Consider the following 21,444-nt stretch of genomic DNA (forward strand, 5'->3'; position numbering starts at 1 on the left):
ATGAGTGCAGATTTCCTAGCATAGTGTCTGGCACATAGGGCTCAATAAAGGCCAACTGCCTTTCCTTCTTTGTTGAATGCAGGTAACTGTGCCAACATTCCCTGATACCTTGATGAGGGCCCTCATATAATGGAGAAAGGGGTTTAATATGAGAGAAGGTATGAATTTAGGGATGGAAAGGAAAGACTATGTGTTTCAGAGCCAGCAGTTTTAAAAGATGAAACAGGGTAATTTTTACCATCACCCCAGAAACAACGAATAAAGCAGAAAACTATTATACGGGAACTTTGTGGCAACTTCTGCTTGCAGTGGTTAAGAGTGGCTGGATACATGAGCTAGATTAGGACACTGGGGGGGTTGGAAAGAGAACAGAGTTAGTCCTTTGGCTGAATGTATTTAATAAATTATCATTCAATTGGCGAGGCCTCCCTGGGTGAATCACTTTCAACTAGACAAAAATAGCCGCAGAAATCAGCTCCCACTAAAGAAGAAGAAGAAAGAAAAAAAAATAATTTGATTTGATTGACTGACATTGTTTTGAACAGAGCGTGAAATAACATACTGAGCTTAGTTTGGTCAGAAAGACATCCTGCTGCTGGTGAAATCACATGCATTTATTCAGTCCTCCAACCATTTCCTAGGTGTGACTTTTAAATATATAAATAGATCTACTCTCAAACTTATCTTCCTCCTACCTCCACCTCCAAAGTGAAATAACACAGATTTTCCTCACTTTTTCAATGGAAATGTCATTTTCCACATTCAGGGCTTGAAAATCAGTATTATTTACCTTCGACCTCCTTCTTCCTCCCCCCAATCTCAATACCAAGTCAGAAACAGTCTAGCAATTGTTTTATATTATCTCTCAGCAATGTCCCTTTCTTGTGCCAGATAGTACCCCCAATTTCTCAGTCATTGGCTCCAGCTTCTGCCTCTGGTCTCTAGAATTTTAGTCCTCTCTATGCATGAGGACTTTACCCTACAAAACCCACCAGTTTCACTTACTTTCTTTCTAAGGAATCAATACTTGTCTTTTATTGACTATCAGCTGGTGTTCAATTCCTCTTCTAGGCTTTCAAGGCCATGATCTCCCACTAGTTTAGGGCAAGACCATGAAAAACTTGGGTATAGGGTTGGTGTTGTCACTGACTCTTTCAGTTGGGATTCTGGGACAAAAACGAAGCAAACAGTGTTCACAATAGCTATTGCTTTCTGAGCCACAATTCACCATATCCCGAAAGGGGAAATTCAGGTATAGTAATGAGAGGCTTGTACCTCTTGAGCATGGGGGGTATGTATTTCCCCAGACGCTGATGGGGAAGAGGATCAAAGTGCTGGGAAACTGCCATGAATATTTCTGAATTTTAGTACTACTGGTAAAACAAAGACAAACATAAGAGAGCAGGTGCCTGGTGACACATCACACACACATATACAATGCATGTATATGTGGCTACAAAGAGTAATAGAAACTTTATGTATGGACTCACATGTCTATATGGCCATGTGGCTTTGGATCCAAAATTGGCTTATAATAGGGATTCGGGTCTCTGAAGATAGAGCACCTAGAATATTCGTGACTGAGCAAAAAAGGATGGGGAACATGTACTATATCATTGTGAGGATTTTCTACAGGCCACTTTGGCCACAAGAAGGAAATGGAGGGGTGCGTTCCTAGCCACTACTGGTCTGGCACAAGGGAAGCTGGAACAGAAAAAGTACAAGGGAATTTGTACTGGCTGAATGTGTCCAGAAGGCCTCATTTGGCTAAAAGTAGAGAATCTGACTAGTGTTTTTATTTCCCTTGTTGATATGGAATAAACAAACTTAATCTAATAAAGTCCTCTGGACCTTATTCTAACAGATTTTCCTCACTTTTTCTTTCTTTTTTTTAATACTTATTCATTCATTCATTCATTCATTCATTCATTCATTCATTCGAGACATACACAGAGAGAGAAGCAGAGACATAGCCTGAGGGAGAAGCAGGATCTCTGCAGGAGCCCACTGTGGGACTCGATCCCGGAGCTCCAGGATTACACCCTGAGTCGAAGGCAGACGCTCAACTGCTGAGCCTCCCAGGCGTCCCTTCCTCATTTTTCAATGGAAATGTCATTCTCCATGTTCAACAGGTGTGGTAATTGGTATTATTTACCTTTGACCTTCTTCCTCCAGAAACTACCTTGCTAAGTGAAGCAGACATAAGAGACATCTTGAGAGAAAGAATTCACTCCAACTCAGAGGTCATGATCGTCAAGGAGAAATCTGGTTGTAAAAAATAGCCAAGGACTCTAGAGTTAGGCAGATACCAGAGGAAAAAGGAAAGATTCATAAAAAGGGCGGGGAGCTTCAAGACTAATGCATGTTTCATATCTAAAAAGGATATTTACAAATAAAGGCAAGGGCACACGAATACAGAGGAAGATGGCATGAGCCTATATGAATTACATCATGAAAAATAGCTCAGAACGATCCGAAAATACTAGTACAAAACAACAACTATATTTGCCCTAAAAAGTTTGGCAAGTGGGCCGGTTAGTTTCAGAGTAAGAAGAGCAAAGAACAGTTTGGTTTATCACCTGGAAACAAGTTTGACAAAGAGAACTTCCACTGGTTATTGAACCACTTTTATTGATTTTTGAGGAATTTTGGAGAACAGCAGCAGCAGCAACAAAAAGCCAAAGTTCTAGATATAAGCTTATCTTATTTTCATTAGCAAAAAAAGTGAAAGCATTTGATTCTACTAAACAGGGTGAGCATAATATTAATCTTAGCCAAGAATCCAAATCACATTTTAAAATGATTTTAAAATAAAAATCATATATGATGCCACTACCAACTACAGTCACAATTAAATGTTGTTGTAAATTCTTTCTAGAATTTTCCATGAATAGATGCATGTATTTTTCTTTTTTCTTTTGTTTTGAACTCCTTTTTATCTCTTTTTGACTTCTATGTAACAGCATATGGTGACTATCATTTGGTGTTATTAAACATTCTCTTACATACAATATTGTTTTCCATGGCTACATAGTACATTTTATACATATTTATTATATAAATGAACTGTAACTTATGACTCATCCCCCATATTGTTGTTTATTTCTTATTACTCATTTCTAATATTCAGAGACTGTGACCTTTAGTATTTCTGCTTTGAGGAACTTCCTAAGGTTTTATTTGTAGCCTAATCATTAATATTTGTAAATGTTCTCTGAACCCTGAAAATGAAAACAAAATTCATTCTCTATAATTTGGATATTATGCAATGCTGCATAATAGCCAATCTTTATTATAATACATAATTCCTGTATTATATTATTTCTTGTTTGTTTACTTGGTATATGAAAGCCCCAGAGTGGCATTTTAAAATCTTTCACCCACTACTGTGTTTTGGGTGCAACATTAGTTTTGCCTTGTTCAATGATGCTGGTCTTAAGCTGCATTTTGTCTTATATCAACGTCATGACTTCTGCTTTAGTGTTTGCTGCATCAGCCTGCTATACTTGGACTCAGTGTTTTATTTTTTTAAGGATTATTTATTTATTCATTTAGTAGAGAGAGAGAAAGCGTGCAAGCATGAGCTGGGGGAGGAGCGGAGGGGTAGGGAGAAGCAGACTACCCACGGAACAGGAAGCCCAATGTGAGGCTTGATCCCAGGACTCAGGAATCATAACCTGAAATGAAGGCAGACCAACAGCCTAAGCCACCCAGGCACCCCTTTTCTCAGCACTTTAATCTTTGCACATCATTTTGCTTCAAGGATGAATATGATAAACAACATATGGTTGAATTTTATTTTCTGATATAAGATGAAGACCTTTATTAAAAAACATGTCACTTAATTCATTAATGTGAGCTGTTGCAACTGAGGTATTTGAGCTCATCAGTTTCACGGTCCTTTCAATTTTTTTTTAATGCTTCCTCGCCATCTCCTTTATTTTCTGTTTTGTTTCATATGAAATATGTTTTCTTAGACCCCTAGGTTTGGAAGATGGATTAGTGGGGAAAAAATTCTATAACTATTATTTTCTAAAATTAAAAGTCAAGAACAGAATGACTCGCTCATAATTGAACCAAGGAATTCAGAACATTTTATTTTTGCTGTCCCATCCTTTCCCATATTCTCCAGACAAACACCAGCTTTTTCAGGCTTTTAAAAATGTAATCTGGGGCTTTAAATCCCAACTTGCTTTTTCATAAGTTTTTATAACAATGCATATCTTTTCTTTGAATATATTTTACTTTTGCATACAATCTTTTTAATTAAAACATGTTTTAAAATTTTAAGTAGGCTCCCCAACCAATGTTGGGGCTTAAACTCATGACCCTGAGATCAAAAGTCACGTGCTCTACCAACTGAGCCAGCCAGGTGCCCCCTGCATATAATTTTAAAACTGGATCCACAACAATGATTTAGACATATCTTTTTGGCTTCATTACTAATCCTGTCTTTTATAACATTGCTTTCACCACGTACTTGATTTTCTATAAAACAAACTCTGCTCATTAGTTGCACCTAATAGATTTGAATTCTGTTGTGTTTTAGTTTCCTTGCAATCCTGCCACATCTCATTTGCATCTTTGCATAACATATTTAGTTTTCATCTCTGCCTGCTCTCATTCTCTTCTGATTTGTGAAGGCCATGGTTTCCTGCCCTCTTAAGAGCATTCCAGTCTCCTAAAATATATGTTAGGTCCAGCTGGAGAAGCTCATTTATTTTCATTCTGTATGCTATTCTCTGCTCCCTCATCTTGTGTTTTCCTTAGTTCCTATCTGTTTTAGTCTTTACTCATTCTTAGAGAAGGGAAGCATTCTACAGATTTGATACTTGTCAAATAACAGGTCTTTTTTTTTTTAAGATTTTATTTATTTATTCATGAGATACACAGAGTGAGAGAGGCAGAATCACAGGCAAAGGGAGAAGCAGGCTCCATGCAGGGAGCCCGACGTGGGACTCAATCCTGGGTCTCCAGGATCAGGCCCTGGGCTGAAGGCGGCACTAAACCGCTGAGCCACCTGTGCTGCCCAAATAACAGGTCTTGAGTCTTGTTCTCACTGAATGCTGAATTAACAGTGGCAGGTGGATGTGCATGGGTCCTAGGCTACATCAAGTTTCTAGATTATATTATCCTAGAGTAATTGTACTTGAATTTTATTTTCCTCTTGGTGCCAGAATAATTTCTACTTTTTGGAATGTACCACAAGACTTTACAAAATGATCAGAATTTCTCAATATTTCATAAATGTTTTAATGGATATATATGCTCTTTCATTCTTGAATGTGATATCCAGTGTATATCCATTGCATCAAATTCTTTATATCCTTAAAATTCTTTACATACTCATTTGTTTTTGTCATTCAATATATTGAAGATTGATAGAAATATGTTGTTTCCTACTGTGATTGTTTTGCCAATTTTATTTTATATATGTTAATATTTATATTATTTCGAATAAAAATATTCATGGATGTTATGCCTTCTACTGGATTATATCTTTTAGCAATAAAGCGCCATTCTACTTTGTCTAATATTAATTTTGCTTTCTTTCTTTGGTTTGCATTTTCCTGATATATTTATACTATTTCCTGTTTTCTCTCCTTTCTGTCCTACTTTGTTTTAAACAGCCATATATTTAGAATGAGTATTTGCCTGATCCATGTCTCTTTGTCTTTTAATAGAAACAATTAAGCCATTCACACTTAATGTGATAACATGTTTGACCTCACTTCTATCGTCTTATTTTATACTTTCTTTTTTTATGTTCCCTTGCTATTTTCCTTATTAGTTAATTTTGGCTATATCACTCCAAATCTTTCCTAATTTTGAAGTTAAACATGGCATTTCCAGTCTTATATTAATCTACTCTCTCTCTTATTTAAAAATGTATTTAGTATTCAGTATCTCACACAAAATGAGAGCTTTAGTACTTGAAGCATTTTGTTTTCTGGAGTAATCTGAGTTTTTAGACCCAAGTTATTATCATTTAGTTTTTTATCTTTTCAATTAATAATAATTTTTGGCACTTGCATTGTTTCATAACCATATTAATAAAGTTTAAACATTAAATCTGCTCTAATTTCATTGTTTACCTCCTATCTTTTATATCACATCATCTCCATCGCCCAATTTTTTTTTAAAGATTTTATTTATTTATTCATGAGAGACACAGAGAGAGAGAGAGAGAGAGAGAGAGAGGCAGAGACACAGGCAGAGGGAGAAACAGGCTCCATGCAGGGAGCCCGACCTGGGGCTCTATCCTGGGTCTCCAGGATCTTGCCCTGGGCTGAAGGTGGCGCTAAACTGCTGAGCCACCAGGCTGCCCCCCCAATTTTAATATACATTAATTTCCCTGTTGATCAGAATATTTTGAATAAATACTTTTTCCACTAAAAGATTTTGGTGGGGTCAACTTTCTGTGTACTTCTTTTGTCTGACAATATCTTCTTTTCCCCTCACATACTACTGAATACAGTTCTGGGTCACAATCTTATTGCCTCAAAACTGTATAGCCACAACTTCCTTCTGACATTTAGTGCTACAAAATGTCTGACACATGCTTATTAAAAATGCTATTTTTTTTCCTAATTGCATACCAATAGATTCTTCTAAATCTTATAAATTAGCAACTTCCACCAGAATATATCTTTAAGATTTTATTTATTCATTCATGAGAGACACACAGAGAGAGGCAGAGATATAGGCAGAGGGAGAAGCAGGCTTCCTTTGGGTAGCCTGATGCAGGACGGATCCCAGGACTCTGGGATCACGACCTGAGCCAAAGGCAGACACTTAATCATTGAGCCACCCACGTGCCCCACAATGAATATTTTGAATTGAAATCATAAAAATATTTCCCTATACTTTTATACTCCTCTTTAAAAATTCTGTATTTTAATATTTAATGTGTTGAATTACAGCTTCCACTTTTTTCTCTCATTAGTTTTTTTTTTTTAAGATTATTTATTTACTTAGAGAGAGAGTGCATGTGAGTGGGGGAGGGACAGAGAGAGAGAGGGAGAGAAGCAGACTCCTTGCTGAGCATGGCTCTGGTCCAGCCCATGCCCTTGAGCCAAAACCAAGAGTCAGCTGTTTAACTGACTGAGCCACCCAGAAGCCCCTTTTGGTTTGCTTTTATGTGTTTTCTATCAGAACCATGAGAATTCTGCAGTGTTTCATTGTTCTAATGTTCATGCTTCCATTACATAATTTTAATTCCACAAAATATTTTTCATTTTTTAATTTTTATTTATTTATGATAGTCACACAGAGAGAGAGAGAGGGGCAGAGACACAGGCAGAGGGAGAAGCAGGCTTCATGCACTGGGAGCCCGACGTGGGATTCGATGCCGGGTCTCCAGGATCGCGCCCTGGGCCAAAGGCAGGCGCCAAACCACTGCGCCACCCAGGGATCCCAATATTTTTCATTTTAAAGGAGGGAAAGTTTTTAAATCTCAGATTGGTTTCTTTTGATAGTTCCTGTTACATTCTTTTGAATCTCTGTAAATAGAACTTGGAACTTTTTTTAAAAAGTTTTCTTCTTTTTTTTTAAGAATGTCTATTTTATAGAGAAATTAATGTTCTTAGATATCTCCCTTCTTCTGAACTGTTAAGTACTGTTTCCATGAGCTTTGACCATGTGTTGATTACGAGTGGCCCACCAATATGTGTGCTGCCCAATCTGTGTCTGAGGAAGCACTAACATGATTGAATTGCTGAGGTGGTGTTTCCCATCACCAACATGCCTAGCACAGCTATAGTCCCCTGCCTTCCCCAACACACACAGTATTTATGTATATATGTAACACATATAATATATAAAATATATTGAAATACATATTATAATATTATACATATACATTTTTAAATGGTGGTAAAATACACATAATATACAATTTATGTTTGTGGTGGTAAAATGTACATGACATAAAATTTGTCATTTAACCATTTTTAAAGATACAGTTGAGTGGCATTAAGTACCTTTACACTTTTGTACAACTACCACCACCATCCATTCACAAAATGTTTTTCATCTTACAAAACTAAAACTCTGTATTATTAAATGAAAAGATCTAATTCTCCCCTTCCATTCTACCTTCAGTCTCTGAGTTTGACTATACTAAATACTTCCTAGGAGTGGAACCATAGTATTTGTCTTTTCGTGACTGGTTTATTTCATTTAGCATAATGTCATCAAAGTTCAACCATGTTGTAGCATGTATCAGAATTTCATTCCTTTTTAAGGTTGAATAACATTCCATTGTAGGTCTATATAATATTTTATTTATCCCTTTGTTCATCGATAGATACTCGGTTACTTCTAACTTTTGGCCATTGTGAATAATGCTGCTATAAATTTAGGTGTATGAATATCACTTTGTGTCCTTGCTTTCAACTCTTTTGTGTATATATCCAGAAGTGGAATTGATGGCTCATGTGGTATTATCTTTAGTTTTTTGAGGAATCACCATATTGTTCCCATAGTGGTTGTACCATTTTATATTCTTAACAACAGTGCAAGAGGGTTCCAATTTCTTACATCCTTGACAACATTTGTTTTGTTTTGTTTCGTTTTGATAATAGCTATCCTAATGGATATGAAGCCAGTATATCTCATTGTGGTTTTGATTTGCATTTCCCTAATGATTAGTGATGTTGGGCATTTTTTCATGTACTTATTGGCCATTTGTACATATTCTTTGGAGAAATGTTTTTCAAATCTTTTGCCCATTTTTAAATTGGATTGTTTTTGTTATTGTTGAGTTTGGGAAGTTCTCTATATATTCTGAATATCAACCCACTTTCAGACATACAATTTGCAAAAAATTTTCTCCCGTTTTTTGTTTTTTTTTTTTGTAGCCCCTGACACTTTACCCTTAGAGTTCCTAGTGAAATTCTTTTGGGAGTTCCTTCCTTTTCAACTGCAGGCCAACTTTCCATTCCACTCTGGTGACTTATGGGTTAGTTGAGCTTTCCTTTGTTTCACTCACGTATACTCTTTATCATGGACTGTTGTCAAAATTTCTGACATGTGGATTACATTGGTATCCTTTTCTGGCTGTCAGTACTATAATATACTCAAATATTTTTTTAAAGATTATGTTTATTTATTCATGAGAGATAGAGAGAGGGAGGCAGAGACACAGGCAGAGGGAGAAGCAGGCTCCATGCAGGGAGCCCAATGGGGAACTCAATCCCAGGACCCCAGGATCACACCCTGGGCCGAAGGCAGGCGCTATACCACTGAGCCACCCAGGGATCCCCCTATACTCAAATATTTACATATTAATCCAATCATTTCAATAAAAAATTAGAGGAGTAGGTATGAGTTAAATGTGTATTCTTCATTTCCCATTTTAAGGCAGTATTTCTTAAAGGTAGTATACATGCACCAGAATCACTTTGAGTGCTGGTGAAAAATGCTGATTCTGGGCTATCATTGCACATCTCTGAATCAGAATCTCTAACGAGAAAGTCTCCAGGCAAAAATAAAAATGTAAGAACTGTTAGGTTGAATGCTGCCTTGTGAACACTTGGAAGAGAAAGCAATGATTCCCTGGAACTAATCAAGGTTCACTCAGAAGTCATAGCAGGTAATTCTTAAGTCTTTTTGACAGGTGTATTAGTTATGCAACTCAGAGACAGGATATTTGACAAGGCATGAGGGAGAAATAACTATTGGATGCAAAGACAGGGATGATGTGCAGACAAGATCATGACTGGAGTGCAGTGTCCACTGTAAGTTCGATGTCCACTGTAGGTTCTGACATGCTAACGTGGGTTTTTAGAGAAAATGTAATGCACTCATAGGAGATTTACCAGAGAAGCTAAGGAATTAGAAACCCTATAGAGGAATCGCTGAGAGAACTTCTTGTTTAACAATGGTTCGTAACTCTGTTGAACACAAGTGTCACTTGAGGATCCTTAAAAGAATTCTCAGCCCCAGGCCCTGACCCCAGACCAATTAAATTAGCATCTCCAGGAGTGGAACCCAGAATTGATAGTTCTGCAGTGCTCTCCAGGAGAGCATTTAATGTTCAACCAGAGTTGAGAACCACTGATCTAGAAAAAAGAACCTTGATTACAAATTTATGAAGCTCAAATGTGGAAGAGGAAGGTAAGTGTTTCAGGAAAAAAGAAAAATCCATGCTTGACCATTCACCTGGCAAAACTGACATGGAAGGTCTAACTAAGTCAGCGAATGGCTACTGGCACAGCTTGCCTATCAAGCCCAGACTCTCAATGCTGTGAGAAATTTCCTTCCCTTATTAAAGAGGCATGGATATCCTTGACATGGATCTTTCAGATACCAGCAATACATATATCAAGATAAATGAAAATCAACTCCCATGATCTCATCAGCTTTTGTGGTTTCACCTACCACTTAAGAGTGATGATTCCCTAATCTGGGTTTCCAGCCACAGAGCTCATCTGTCAACCATATCTCCATCTGGATCTCTGACACTTCAAATGTAACATGCCCTGATCTGACTCATTATTTAACCCTACTCTTGCTCCTTGGGAACCACTACCCTTCCAGGTACACGAGGTGGAAGCCTGGCAGCTACCATTGGTTCATCCGCCTCCCTCACTACACTCACATTCACTTAATTACAAGTTATTGTATTGTATTCACTTAATTACAAGTTCTTTCCTGATTCTGTCCCTCCATATTATGTCCTCATATTATGTCCTCATATTATGTAAATTCTCATGGAAGCCCATTGGGAGGCTCGTGCTTCCTGTCTTTTCCCCTCCCAACACTGCAGCTGGAAGAATTTCTCTAATGTTAAAATCTGGCCATGTCAGTTCCCACTTAAAATTTCCCAGTGGCCCTCCACTGTCTACAAGAAAAGATCCACAGGCTTTTATTTGACAGACAAGACCCTCCCGCCCACATTTCCAGGCTCATCTCCCATTACTTCTCAAATCAGTTTTTGCTCCAGCAACACTGAACTGTAGACAAGAACTGCCTCTGAGCCTTTGCTGACACTGTTTCCTCTATTACCCACACTCAGAATGTATTATCCACATTCACTTCTTCACTTCTACCCATCTTTCAAATTTCAGCTGAAGTTCGTTTACTCCAGGGAGTAAGTAATGCCTGACCTCCTTGATCTAATACCTAGGCTAGGGAGGTAACACTCCTCCAAATCTCATCTAAAGATAATGCTACCTGATATCTGTTTCTGGCTCTGCTCCACCTCGCTCCTGGAAACCCAGTGGGTCCTATCCCCAGAAACTGCTCCTATGCCTAGCACAGTATATATTCGCTAGTTCAGTATATATTTGCTGATTTAATGTTAGTCAAATGATTGGGTGAATCTCCTCAGGAATGCATTTACCATGATTTGCATAATTTACAGATTAGGAACAGTGGAAGCTTTGGGGCAAAGAGGGAATTTATCCTGCTATAGGAACATATAACTACCAGCTTCCTAATGGTTGAGCAAGACAAGTTTGTGATCAGCTGAAGGCTGCTGGACGTCCATGCATGAGAAAAAGGAGGGGACCAACTTCCACCAGTGGGTATCCCGGGATCGGATTCTGGGGATCATGGACATACTTGTTGATGAGACTTTGGGTTGAGAAGGGTGGGAAACTGGATTAGAACACCCGCCCCACTTTGCATGGACCTCAAGGATTCTGGAAGGAATCCTCTGGCCCTCTCAGAGACTGAAACAGCTTTGTCTAGCTCTACTTTAAATGAAAGGCAGGGGCACTGGGGCAGTTGGTAAAGTGCTGTCGGCCACTGTCCCAGAGCAGAGAAGTGGAGAAATACAGCAGGGAATGAAAGCATTTGGGCCAAACATTTCAAGCATTTCAGCATCTAAGGGTCAAAGTGGCCTTGCTGACCTCTGGCTACTTGGAACTTTCACATCAGATCAGCCACCAGGGAAGTGAAAACTTGGTTTCTGTTTGGATGAAACACTGTTTGTGCCTTAAGGGAGGAGGGAACTCACCATGCAGACCACCCAGAAAAGTGTGGTGGGTCCAAATGGTGAGTGGGCAAGTGGGTCTGGGGAGTGTTGGTAGCTGTGTGCCACTGAATTTTACCTGTCATCCCTTTCCTTGCCATAGCAGACTCTTCTAGACCCCCGTGGCCTCTTCTATGGTGAAGTCACACTACTGAAATAAGGCTGGGGATGCCTGTGCTGACTCTCCCACACTTGTGATCGGAATCAGGCGAGCTCATGAATATGAGCACATTGTTATCTTCTAAGTGTGGTTTACATGCAAAGGACAGTTATTATTACCCTGATTTTTATTATCTAAAAAAAATCTTTTCTTACATGAACCTTTGCTGTCTGTGCCCCCATCCCGCCTTGAAGACCTCTTGGCTCCATTTCCCACTTGGAAAATGAGAGCCGTTAAGCTCTCTTACTTTCTCCTTTCATTTTTTAAAAGATTTTATTTATTTATTCATGAGAGACACACAGAAAGAGGCAGAGACATAGGCAGAGGGAGAAGCAGGCTCCCTGCGGGGAGCCCAATGCAGGACTCAGTCCCAGGACCCTGGGATCACAACCAAGCCAAAGGCTCAACCACTGAGCCACCCTGGCATCCCTACTTTCTCCTTTTAAATCACAATGCCAGGAAAGAATCTTTAATTTTCACTGAGGCATCAATGACTTCAGAGGTTAATTCCAAGAGGAAAGTGGACATTTCTATAAAAAAAAAAAAATAAAGGCCATGTTTCTTTAGAAATGAAAATGAAGTAAAGGAGTTATGCCCTGGGTAAGAGTGGGAGACCTCAGTTCCTAACCCATGCAGAACACTTCATCTTTAGATGGAGGAGTATTCCCCACTTTCTTAAAGAAGTCTGGGATCAGGTACTTTCCAGGTTCTTCCCTTGATTTCATTTTCTATAATGCTAGAGACTCTTAGATCTACCTCAAACCAATCCAAGTCTTTTTGGCCTAACTGAATAATATCCCAGGGTCTAAAAGTGGCATCATGCAACTGATATCACTGGACCACCCTCCTTAGTCTATGATTCTGAACAGATTAAGTTAGCCACTACCACCACCACCATCATCACCACAAACCACTACATTCCTACCACCATCACTACCACCAACATCATCACCTCCAGGGCAAAGACAGTTCTATTTTTTTTTTAATGGGAAAAATAATATATGAACATTTCTTAACTTGAGGGGCCGATGTTAATCCCAGGGAACATTCTGGAATAGGATGTAGAATGAGATTTCAGGACTGAAGCTGTGAACTCTAAGAACCAACAAGGGTTAACTGAAAGTTGCTTATGTCACACTAACAAAATAACTTGACAACATTATTGGCAGACAGATCAGGGAAATACCAGCGATAAAGAGTATCTGGACTTTATCAAAACTTTAGATAACATTCATCTGATAACCTTTTGAAAAAGATGAAGAAATATGGGCTGGGTAATAGTATTAAAAGTTGAATAAGTTTTCTGAAAGAGTACTGTTTACTTATCGAATTAACATCTATCTTTAGGGAGCAAATCGTGGCATGCCTCAGAATCCTGTAATGCTCGTCATTTTTATTGATGACTGAGTTGAAGAGGTCATGCTCATCAGATTTGGGGATGACAGGAAGCCAGCTGGAAGGGACAGTAAATACATTGGATAACAGAATCAAAGCTAAAAATATTTGGGCAAGTTGGCAAAAAAGACTAAATTGAACAAGATAAAATGAGTAATAAATGCAGGGGCTCTATCTTCAGGTCTCAGGCAGCATCTGTACAAGCATGGGGGTGTGGGGCAGCTGATACACTTCAAGAGTAGGTTTAAGAGAATTTTGTTTTGTTTTGTTTTGTTTTTCTTTTTCAGTTGGTATGAAGCTCAACAGGTATGCCTGGTACAGATTCCCAATTCAGCCTTACAGAGTTTTAACAGAAATACGAAGGTAAAATGAAGGAGGTAATAATCTCTATCTGGTACTAATTAAGCCTCCCTTGAAATTTTGTGTTGTATTCTTTAAGAACAAAGACAGGGAAAACTGGAGTGAGAAGGATAATCATACTGAAGACACTGAAGCCAACAACCTAGAGGGAGGGTGGAGCAGTGGAAAGGGTCCTGGCTAGCGAGGCAGGAGCCGGGTTGTGCCATGAATCCGCTGTGAGGTCCTAGCCAAGCCAGTATTTCCCTCAGAGCTGGTGACAGGCCTCCCTGAAGAGAAGCATGGGTGGTGGTGGCTGGCTGGTCTGCTCTCCTCAGTTTTGGCCCTCTGGTCCAACCACACTATGGGCAGGTTCCTTTCTCCCTTGTCACTCATCCAGAGACAAGGCCTCTTGGGCTCCCAGGAAAAATTTGCACTCTTGAAATGCCATTAACATTTGCAAATTATACCAATTATTTCCCTTGGGAAGCCTTCAAAAATACCCTTTCTTTGGCTCCCCGGGAAGTCAAGCTGATGGCAGTTCACATCTATAATAACTACATACGACATGTAGTGAGGCGGTAAAGAAAAAGGCCTAAGAGAACAGACTCTGAAAACACAGGACTCTGAGTTAAAACTCGGCCTCTCCTACTAGCTTCATGAGCACTTAACATAGCCTTCCTGAGACTCAGTTTTCCTGTCTGTACAACAGGGTGAATGCCAGGCTCATCGTGATGTGAAGATCAAGTGAGACAACGCACGTACAAAATATAGCACAATGCAGAGCACAAAGTAGGTGCCAATCAATAGCGTACCTAATATTATTGCTCCATGTACTTCCAGCATCCCTCGCCTTTCTTTTTCCCTGCTCCCATCCTCCTCCAGGCCAGGTACTGTGCTGGTTGCAGAGAATATGGTAGATTCACATTGCCTGCCTCCGCCAAGCTCACAATCCAAACCAGCATTGTGGGTATCAACTTTCTGCCTCGATGGAAATGTTCTATGTGTGCATTTTCTAATGAGGTAGCCAGAAGCTGTGTGTGGCATTTAAGTACTACAAATGTTACTGACGTGACTAGAGAATGGAATTTTAAGTTTTATTTCATTTTAATGAATTAGATGAAAATGGAAATAGTCCCATGTGGAAATAGCACCGTTCTAGATAGTTTCCTGGTACATTTCTGAGACTGCCTAGTCTGAGTAAATAAAGATGCATGGAAAGAGAAATGCACATAAAGCATTTATGTACAGGACCTGGAAAATTCTCTTATATGTTCCTCCACCACATTTGTCTATGGTGCATAAGTTCTATCTCAGGTACTGTGGGTATGGGGAGAGCTGTACCTTCAATGAGCTCACAGTTTAGTAGGGGATATGCAGAGAAGTGATCTCACCATAGTGAGGTAAGTGTGTGCACAGGTGCTATAGGTGAAGCACAGCGAGGTCTCTAACCCAGATGAGCAGTCAGGAAGGGCTTTCCAGAAGGATGATTTAAGATCTGAGCAGAGTCTTGAATAAATAGATTTCACAGAAGGGACTCAATTAATACTTATTCAATTTACAACAAAGAGGGGATCCCTGGGTGGCGCAGCGGTTTGGCGCCTGCCTTTGGCCCAGGGCGTGATCCTGGAGACCCGGGATCGAATCCCACGTCGGGCTCCCTGTGCACGGGAGCCTGCTTCTCCCTCTGCCTGTGTCTCTGCCTCTCTCTCTCTGTATGACTATCATAAAAAAAAAAAATTACAACAAAGATTCTATTCCAGGACTATGAGACCCAGTGCTGGTGGCAGAGGTGGCTATGGGGCAAACATGGGCTTAGAGAAAACTTGTAGCTAGGGCCAATTTGTTGCTTTCGAACATTTCCCTTTTTTGTCTTTTTGAATTGTCTAATTTCATTTCTCTTCTGCAGCCACATCTTCTTCACCTGAGGGCATTTTTGGGGGATGATGTATATAACCTTATTTTTTTTTTATCACTTTATTAGTAGTCACTAACCATAACTGATTTGGTAGGGCATGGGGAGGCAGATGAATTCTGTTACATATAAGGTGACATCAACTCCCACTATGGTTTTGTTGTGGAATTCTTTTACTTGGTATAAACAAACGGCTCTGTGATACGGCCAGTACGTGAAGACGCTGTTATGGATTGGTTGGAGGCTGAATCCATCTGGCTATGACAGTGATGCACATTAACAGGAGTAAGGATTGTTCTAATTACTTATACGCTGAAGTGGGATCCTCTGCACATTCGTGTATTTTACACAATGTTTGATTTGCCCAAAGCTAGTATGTGACATCTAGCCAGAGAATTTTGCAACTGACAGTTGCTCACCATATAAAGCAGGTCCAACTTTACTTTATACTGTATGGTTTCCATAATCACGGGTGTGTGTATAAAGCTGGATGATGATATGTGTGATTCCTTCTCCCAGGAGGCCAGGAGTATGCTCGGGTGGTGTGGTTTGGTCACACGAGGCCCTGGTCTATTCCAGTCTCTAGAGGTCATCTGCTTTGACTGTGAGAGAGTTGCCTCTGATGGATGGAAGTTTAAATTGGTGGAGCCTTTTCAAAAATCAGCTTGTCCTATACCTCGGAGTCTTGGAACATTCATGCCCTTTGGCCCAGTGGTTCTGCTTCTGGGAATCGATCCAAAGAAAGTATTTGGAAATGTATGCAACAGGGATGTTGTACAGAGTTATTTGTAGTTGCTAAATGACTAATAGTATATTATTAATAGTTATTATTATACAGCCATGAAAATGATGTTCATGAAGGACTTCTGCTACAACACTAATTGAGGGGACGTGTGTGGGGGGCAGAGAAGCAATAGTTACAGAGGCTAGGCAACCACTCAGGACTCAGACAGCTTGGGTTTAAATCCTGGGTCTGCCACTTACCAGCTCTGTGGCGTTGGCAAGTCACCTGAATTCTGTGGGGTTGATTATAATACCTGTCTCAGAGAGTTTTCTGAGGATTAAATGACACAATGAATATAAAATATTTATCATCTAAAATGTATATTTAGTTGATAATCAATGTAGGCTTCCTATAGATTATATGATTTCAAGGCATAAAAAATGGATAGAAAAGAAATATGCCACTATAGTAACAGTATGGAAACTGGGTGATGGAATTGTGGGTAGTTTGATTCTCTGTACACTTTCCAACTTCCCAAATATTTGCCATTCAACACCAATTACTTTCACACTAAAAAGGTATATGCAATGATGTAATACAATAAGATTTTTTTTTTTAAAAAAAGAATTTTACCACAACAAACCTGTACTCTTCTCTTCTCCCTTCCCTTCCAAAGCAGGAGCTGGGGGCAGCCTCTTCCCCCAGGGAACAGCAGGAAAAGGAAGAGCTACTGCTTCAGTGTGCACAGCTGGGACCTCCGGGTGCCACTTGTTGAAAGCGCTCTGTGGAAAGCTGTAGGGGGAGTCCCAACTGGTGTCCTTGGTAGTTTCTCCTATCTCTGCAAGTCTCGATCCCAAGATGCTCTGATATTTATCATTTTCTTCCCATGTCTTGATTGATCTGAATCAAACACTGAACTAAAATTGTAAGATGAGAAAGACTCATCTATTTGCACCCCATGCCCAGACCCCTCCAAGAAGAATACCCGCGATAATGCCTACAGTGCTACCCGGAAACAGTAAGGGTGACTGTTAAAGAGAAGACTTGGACCAGGGGTACGACAGGGATGTTGGCTTAGTTGCACCTGCTTTATTTAATGAGTATAATTTATATTCAGAACGGAATCTCTGGCCAATACAGCCCTTCTTAACACGACAAAGTTCCTTCCCACATTAATTAGGACACATCGCTGGAATCAGAATCATAAGGTAAGGGTGTGTGCGTGTGTACGTGACCAAACTGTGATGACAACTACCCTTGCGAGCTAACGTCCTTCACTGTCAGTGAGGGTGCCCTGTGCTTCAGCAAGTGGTTCTCGGGGCTGTATTTTACACAAAGCACCGAAATCATGGGTTCATCCTCCCCGACACCCCACCCCCCCAGGCTGAGGGCCAGTTCCCAGCCCTGTGTTCTGACCACTGCCCTCACCAGTGAGTAGCCCCCCGCCGCGCCCCAGTCCACACCTCCAGACCCAAAGCGGGTACCCCCCAGACCCCGAAATCAAAGAATGACAAACGGTGCCTCCGGGCCCTCCCGGGACAGCGAGGTCATCGTATGCTAATGAAGCCAGAGGAGCGGGCCTGGGCGGCGGGTTCTCCGCTCTCCCGCGCCACTGCGGCGCAGCCCCGGGACCACCGCCGCCGCCGCAGCCCCTCGGCCCCGGGGCGCGGGGTGGGGGAGGCGGGGGGCACTCAGAGCTCCGCAGCTGGATCGCTCACATCTGGAGCCGCCTCCTCGCTCCCGTCCCCGGCTTTCCACTGCAGTGATGGCGAGGGTGGGGGCGGCGCATCAGTCACCTGTAGGGCTTTCCGGAACTCCGCGGCCCCCCTCCGAAAATCCTAGTCCACCCACCCGGAGGAAGAAAACGTCAGCATGTGCAGGGTCAGGTGGGCTGGTGGAGTTCGGGGACGCCCCACAGGTGATCCTCGCTGCGCGCCCTGCAAGGCGCACGCACACACACGCACACGCACATGCTGGGTGTCGGGTCACTAAACAGGCCGGCTCTGTGTACTCTCCCGGCCCTCGTCGCCCTCCCTCGCTGGTGTCTGTCAAGGTGTCTTGTTCTCCCCGGCGTCCCCTCGAGCGCCCCCAGCCCAGCGGCTCTGCGGACTGTCCCGAAGTCCTGGAACCCGCGGGACGGTCAGAGGCTTTGGCGGCCAGATGTTAGGGGAAGTGTCCGCGCTCTCCGCCGCCCCTGGGCACCCTGGCGCGCGAGCCGGCCACCGAGGGAGCCAGGTACGTCCAGAAGCAGAATCGGGCCAGGGGCTGGCGCCAAGCGCCCCGAACCCGGCTGCCTCCCGCCCGCACACCTTTGGGGTGTGGAAGAGCTTCCCAGTCCAAGAGGGAGCCGATGCCCCCGCCCCCCGCGCGACTCCCGCGCCCTCAGCCTGCCAGCGGGGCATCCCGTCCCCCGGGGCTTTGCGGCAGGTGGCCCCAGCAGGGTGGGTCCCCTCCCGGGCCGCGCGACCGGCTCCCGCCGTGCCCTCCGGGTCTGAGTCGCGGCCGCCCGCGCCCGCCAGCCCGCGCCCCCTCCGCCGCGCCGCCCGCCGTCTTACCTCGCCCTGCAACACTTGGTTGCGCGGTTCCCCGGGGCGCTCCTTCCTCGGGGCTTATTCCCTTACTTGGGGAGGAAAGAGGAACCGAGACACAGAGGGGCACCGAGGCTGTGGTCTGCGCGCCCTCCCGCCGGGGCAGCCCTCTCCAGGAGGGGGGCAGCCCGAGCGGGCGCCGCGGAGCTCGGGGGACCCCGCCGGGACGGGCAGCGCCGGGGTCCTGCGCCCGCCCGCGTAGCCGCGGCTCCAGAGCGGCGCGCCCGGGCCGCCCGCTACTACGGCACTGCGGCGCCCCGCCCCTCGCCGCCCGCCCGCCGCCCGCCGCTCTCCCGCGGAGCCCTGCCCCCGGGCGCAGAGCCCGCCCCGCACCCCCGCGCGCGCACGCGCCCCGCACACGCGTGACTGCGGACCGGCTGGTGCGCCCCCGCGGCCGCTTCTCCCGGACGGGGCTGCGGGCCCGGAGGAGGAGTCAGAGGCCCCGGGCGGTTTAGGGGCTCGGGGAGGATGTGGCCGTGGTGCGCCCCGCAGGGGGACGGAGCGCGACGGTCCGGCATATCGAATACCCCCTGGGCATGTCCACTTGTGCACCCAAGTCGAGGCCGCCTTCCTATCCCGACCAAAGCATAGGAAAAAAAAAATGCAAATTAAAAATCAACAAGTTCTCTCCGTTTCCTGGGAACTCCATTGTCTCTAACCCCCAAATCGCTGCCCCCGCGCAGGGCACATTTTCTGACAGCTCTGGCCCTGGTGGCAGGAGATGGGTGACTCTTCAATCTGAAAAGATTTCCCCCTCCGCAGGTAAGGTGGGGACGGCCGCAGCCCGCAGGTGCTGGCCGGATCAAGCCTCAGGACCGAGGGCTGTTAATTCCTCTCTCCTTTGCTTTTACGCGACAGTGGACTGTCCCCCACCCCTCACCCCCCCACCCCCCCGCAGAGCAAACAGACTCCTTCTTTTAAAAATGTAGAAAAGCACAGAAAAGGGGCTGGGGGACAGGGGTAACAGAGGCAGGCCAACACTGGCCGGGGCACCCTGACTTATTCCTTCTTTTTCCATGACGTGCCTGTCCGCATGGGGTGGTGGTGGTGGGTAGTGACACTATCTCAGGCATGTCGCACCAGCAGGATGGCTTCTGTCCATTTCACACCACATTCAGAGTCTTCGGGAGTTTGGACTCTTCATTTGTAAAATATGTAGAGTTTACCATTTTCCACAGCTGAGAATTCTTTCCCGCCAGCAGGCAGTGAAGGTCCCCGGGTCAGGACTGCAGCCAAGAAAAGCTTTCTGCAGATGCAGAGGCGCCAAGGGGCCTTGGGTGTCTGGGCATCCGGGGTAGGAGACTCAAACATGAATGTCAGACAGCTCTGAGGACCCTGATGATCAGTGTCCATTGTCGACCAGCTGCACGCAGGCTGATGGGACAGATGAACCAAGGTTCAGAGATTTCCCCGAGCTTCCACACGGCAGTGAAGGCAGAGCCGACACCAGAACCCTGTGCTCACACTTCACCCTATCACTCACCATTCACATTTCATTCTAGGATGCTGGTTGGCTCTCCGTGCTCCCTGTAGCTAGCCTGCTATAACCCGAGTGAGGGTGCTCTTGAAGTTTTTCTTTTATCTTGTTTCCCTTTCACGCACTGACTCATTCATTTCACAACCATCTGTTACGCTCCTACTGTGTCTTCAGACACTTTCCCTTGACTCTAGTCCTGGGCTTTCCTTGGGAGAAAGAAGAAGCGAAAGAAAGACAGAAGGAGCTTAGACCTGTCCCTGTCCCCGGTAGAGGAGAAGGCTGGTCGCAGGCTTACTGTGTCTATTCTCACTGTGCTAGGTCGGGTGGGTGTGAAAGACACGGTCCTTGCCTTCTGAACTGCATTATCGGTGGAGGAAAACGCACTCACGTCCGTGTCGTAAGAAAAACATCCTTGCTCTGTCTATTCTTGACTTTCTAAAGAAGGCAAAACGGAGGGGGAGCCTCCTTTGGGCTGAGCATCATGATGGATTTGGGGGTGCATGCTCGCAGGTAGGGGGTTCTCCCTGTTGGAGCAGGAAGGGAATAATACATCAGATGGGAGGAATGCAGAGACCGAGTATGGAGGCTTGACTTGATCTGAAGCTTACTGAGGAGGACTAAGGAGAAAAACTCTCCAAAGACTTAGAGAACAGGAGTGCTTGCAGAGATTCATAAATAGTTTGCTGGGAAGGGCGGGGTGGCCGTGGGGGGAGGGGCCTGGTGCGCGATGTGCGGCTGTGAAGTCTCAGCTCTCCACCCTTCCTATAACACAATCATTTGTAAAGGCAATAGTGTTCCCCAGTTTGTTTGTAAGGGGGATCCTCCGGGGAACTCAGGGTGGGGCTGAGTCTAGCATCTGGGCTGATGCA

General features: G+C 43.6%; 1 protein-coding gene and 1 long non-coding RNA gene across 9 annotated transcripts in view; one reads left to right on the top strand and one right to left on the bottom strand.

Moving 5' to 3' along the window:
* LOC118353250 (uncharacterized) overlaps positions 1–17,795 on the top strand; it is a 40,921-nt gene extending 23,126 nt beyond the window's left edge. The window contains exons 3-5 of one of the 3 annotated variants that reach the window (XR_007408103.1): positions 13,823–13,912; positions 14,584–14,663; positions 17,187–17,795. This is a non-coding gene — a long non-coding RNA (uncharacterized LOC118353250). The remainder of the gene's footprint in view (positions 1–13,822; positions 13,913–14,583; positions 14,664–17,186) is intronic. The other 2 variants (XR_004811857.2, XR_004811856.2) reach the window with 2 other exon arrangements.
* Positions 1–19,305, bottom strand: part of DGKG (diacylglycerol kinase gamma) — a 205,367-nt gene extending 186,062 nt beyond the window's left edge. For 5 of the 6 annotated variants that reach the window (XR_007408100.1, XR_007408101.1, XR_004811855.2 and 2 more), the window contains exon 1: positions 19,066–19,305. The gene's annotated coding sequence lies outside the window, so the exon portion shown is untranslated. Of the gene's footprint in view, positions 1–17,153; positions 17,428–19,065 lie in introns of all 6 variants that reach the window. The other variant, XR_007408099.1, reaches the window with a different exon arrangement.
* Positions 19,306–21,444: the final 2,139 nt, after the last annotated feature.

The sequence above is a fragment of the Canis lupus genome, chromosome 34 (assembly GCF_003254725.2).
Source record: "Canis lupus dingo isolate Sandy chromosome 34, ASM325472v2, whole genome shotgun sequence".
NCBI lineage: Eukaryota > Metazoa > Chordata > Mammalia > Carnivora > Canidae > Canis > Canis lupus.